Raw genomic sequence first — 4373 nt, forward strand, 5'->3', positions numbered from 1 at the left:
GGCTCACCGCAACCTCCGCCTCCTGGGTTCAAGCAATTCTCCTGCCTCAGCCTCCCGAGTAGCTGGGACTACAGGCACGCACCATCATGCCCAGCTAATTTTTGTATTTCTAGTAGAGACGAAGTTTCACCTTGTTGACCAGGATGGTCTCGATCTCTTGACCTCGTGATCCACCCGCCTCGGCCTCCCAAAGTGCTGGGATTACAGGCTTGAGCCACCGCGCCCGGCCTGTCTTTATTCTTGATTTACCTTGAGTCAAATTAAAAATTCTGCTCATGGTCACTTGGTAAATATGCATGTGGATGTATGTTTTTCAGGGAGTGTTGACATTTATGGGTGTGGCCGTAGAATTCTATCTGGTGGAGTGGCAATGCCTGGACACTGCACAGCAGAATTTATATAGAAATGTGATGTTAGAGAACTACAGAAACCTGGTCTTCCTGGGTGAGCATCACTTCAATACACAATTTCCTGATATATTCTGTAAGTTTTCTTTCTTTTCTTTTTCTTTTTTCGTAGAATAATTTTTGGCAATTTTTGCTTTCAGATCTGTTTAAGAAAAAAAAAAATCAAGATTTGTCTAGTAAAAAAGAATTTTAAGGTGTTTTTGACCTGAACTTTCCACACTCCAGAGCTGATCCGTATCCTTCACTCTAGATTAGTGTTAATTTTAGAAATTTAGCGGTATAACATACTGTTGCCCACATCTTAAAATCTGATTGCCACTACCAATTTTTGATTTAGTAGTACCAGGTAGTGAAATTAAGAACTTACAAAACTGAAATCAATTTAAAATATTTTCTGAATATTTTAAATTTTTTATTATAAATTAGTATTTTAGAGGCATTTTGCTAGAATATTCTATTACATTCTTTTTACTGAGCACACTACTAGGTTGGTAATTGGAGAATATGAGCAAGATTCATGTAATTTTTAATAAAACAGGTATTGCTGCCTCTAAGCCAGACCTGATCACCTGTCTGGAGCAAGGAAAAGAACCTTGGAATGTGAAGAGACATGAGATGGTAGCCAAAGCCCCAGGTAGGTAAGAGTGAAAATGAGTGCAGCAGACGACACAGATGAGAGGTATAAAATAAGAAAAAAGCCAATTCTTAAAATGATTTGGAAATCTGTGTTTCAAAGGAAATAGTTTTTAGGAAGCCTGATTTTTTATTTATTTTTTATTTTTTGTTTTTTTGTGCTCTCACATGGAAACATCTTCTGTGTTATCTTTTTAAAATCTCTAAAGAGTTTACTTTCCTTCAGTAACCTTTCTTCACATTTACAGTGACAGCCTGTTTGTGGCATGTAAGAGACTGCAAAATATGATCACTTTTTTGTTGTTTTTGAAAACACAGAGATACCTGCATAATTTTGAGAAACTTTATGTTAAACTGTTTTTTAAGTTCTCTTTTGACATGTCTAAGATGTGTGAGAGAAGTGGTTTCTGTTCCATTGTTTTTGTGTTGCCAATTTTTCTGCACAATACATTTTGTCTTTTATAGTTTTTAAGTATAGTTTAAAATTATACATTATGATGTTCTTCTGCTTTGTTCTTTGTTTTCAAGATTGGTTTGGCTAGTCAACATTTATTGTAGTTCTACATGAAATTTAGAATTGCATTTTGTATTACTGTGGAAAATACCGGAACTTTGATAGGGAGTTTATTGAATCTAAAGATCATTATAGATAAAACATGGTACTTTAACAATATTCTTTCAATCAATAGACATAAAATGTTTTTATATTTATTTTTGTCATTTCAAGTTTTTAATTGATGTATCTTTTATTTGAAATATATTTAAGCTCCTTTGTTATATTACATTTGTTCTTAGAAATTTATTATTTCAGTGCTATTTTAAGATCGCTTCATTTCTCTATTTTATCAGATAGTTTATTTAAAGTGTATGAAACCATAACTTATACTTCTATGTTAATTTTCTATTTTGCTAGTTTATTGTGTAATTATTACTTTAATTAGTTTTTAAAATACTGTTTATGTTTTTTTATATAAGATCAAATGATCTACAAAGAACAACATTTTCCTTTTTTGTGTTTAATTTCAATGACTTAAAACTTTTTTTTGACTAATTTTTATTGCACCTACTTCCAGTGCTATGTTAAAATAGAAGCATTGAGAATAGACACAATATACTTTTGCATTGGTGTCTGTGAATTTGAAGGAACAAACACCTCTTCAAGTTTTTATAAACTGGTTTCAGAAAGTGAAGGTCTTTTGTTGAGTCCCAGGGTGATGGGATGCCCCATGTGTTTGTAGTGTAGAGAGGTTGTAGCTTGATCACAAAGGCTGTTGGTTCTGCATTAGGGTCCACCTTTAGTTGGCTTGTTACAAGGGGATTGGGTAGTTGTAATTCCCATTTTAGTTTTGGACATAGTGAATATTCTTTAGGACTTTGCTTTGTTTGGCAAAATGTGGGGAGGTTTCTGCAATTGGGTCTACATATGGTAGGCTTTAAATTAGGATGTAGATGAGTTTGGCTTCCACCGAGTACCAGAGAGGATTTCCCAAGGTCACTGTGGGTTTCTGCATCAGCAGAACTTGCCGTGCACTGTGGCTCAGGGAACTACAACTGAGTCATGGAACTGCCTTAGGGACCACAGTAAGGGCCAACATCTTCAGGCCTACCAGCATGCCTATAAATGGGTGTCTTCCTTCAGGCCTCTGGAAGGGCAGGATCTCTCCCATACTGTGGATAGGAGGAGTTTGGGATGATTACAAGGTAAGTTCAGAATTCTCAGTGGGATCAAGTTTGATGGGGCATTTTCTGGTCTATAGCCAAGAACAGGGATCCTGTAGTTTGCCACCTGAATAAAAGCCTGTCTTCTGAAAAGAATGTTCCTCAATCGTGGGCATTAGCAGAGTTTCACAAATCCCCCCCTGGATCTCAAAGCTTTTTTAAGGGCACTTATTTTGGAAATGGGGTCTTGCTACGTAACCCAGGCTGGTCTTGAAATTCTGGCATGAAGCAGTTCTCTGACTTAATGTACCACGTAGCTGTCATTACAGGTTGGAGCCATGATTCCTGTTTTTCTCATAAAGGCATTTTTGTTAGGGATGGATGACAAATTTTCTTGCTGTCAGAAAATAGGCAAATAGGACACCTTTTATTTTTCCACCTTAGTGATGTCACTCTCCCTGTACATTTTTACTTTCTATTTTGATTTAGTCTGTAATTTCAGATGTAGACATTTAGGACAATATACTAGAATTTACATTTTATGCCTGAAGTGAATTGAATAATTAGTAGGCAGGCAAAAAGGAAATATAGGCAGATAAAAAAGGTTATAGGATTTTCACTCACTTTTGTCTGCCTATATCTAAAATGTAACAAATTATTTCCAAATTGTTTTTATATATCAGAGGGTCTGATCATATTCTGAAAAAATATATATAGATTCTGAAAATATACATACATATGTATATATATTTTTTCTTTCTTTGCTGTCCATTATGGTATATTTTTTCTTTATTTAGCAATGTAAGCCTGTTCTTTGCTTCTAAAGTTAGGTTAGAGAAGTTTTATTTTGTGTAAGAATATTACATATTTAAAACTTAAAAATATCTCATTTATTAAAATGCTTATTTATCAAAAGTGTGTCATTGCAATCTTCTGTTTATGATTATACTGCATTTTATCTGAAACTTTACTGCATTACAGTGGATGCCAATGATTCAAAAGAGTCATTGTCAATGAGTACACAGTTACAGTAAACTATTGCAGTTATCGACACAAATTATTTGTTAGTGCATCATCAATTTTGCATACCAGATTTTATGAGTAAACATTGTTTTGTAGTTTCATATCAGTGTTATTTCTCAGTGTAGGTTTCTTTTTTTTTTTTTTTTTTTTTTTTTTTTTTCTTTTTTTAAGACGGGGTTTCACCATGTTGGTCAGGCGGGTCTTGAACTCCCGACCTCAGGTGATCTGCCGGCCTTGGCCTCCAAAGTGCTTGGATTACAGGTGTGAGCCACCACACCCGGCCCAGTGTAGGTTTCTTAACATAAGTTTATTGTGTTTTTCGGTTTTACAATTTTAGACAATTTGCAATTTTGTTTATACAGGTAAGTCACTGTGGGGCTTAATTAAGAGATAAGTCAGCCATATGTCTGTTACAATCTGATTATATGTGTGTGTTTTTATCTATAAATATAACTCCAGTTTTGGTTATGGCTAATCTTGTATTTATGTTTTCTTAGCTGATTTTTAATGGTGGCTTTATCTTGTCCCAATGAGTAGTCATGGAAATAGTCTTATTTTTACCTTGTAAAATATATAATATATAATAGTAAATATATAATATATAATAATAGTAAATATATAATTTATATAATATATAATATATAATTTCTT

At 34.0% G+C, this 4373-nt stretch overlaps 1 long non-coding RNA gene across 1 annotated transcript; it reads left to right on the plus strand.

The window, feature by feature from the left end:
* The first annotated feature begins 338 nt into the window (after positions 1–338).
* On the plus strand, positions 339–3371 carry LOC116546393. The gene is made up of 3 exons (XR_004266699.1): positions 339–444; positions 946–1041; positions 3029–3371. It is a non-coding gene; the product is annotated as an uncharacterized LOC116546393 (long non-coding RNA).
* The last annotated feature ends 1002 nt before the right edge of the window (positions 3372–4373 follow it).

The sequence above is a fragment of the Sapajus apella genome, unplaced genomic scaffold, assembly GCF_009761245.1.
Source record: "Sapajus apella isolate SASKATOON/1434 unplaced genomic scaffold, GSC_monkey_1.0 scaffold851, whole genome shotgun sequence".
Lineage (NCBI taxonomy): Eukaryota > Metazoa > Chordata > Mammalia > Primates > Cebidae > Sapajus > Sapajus apella.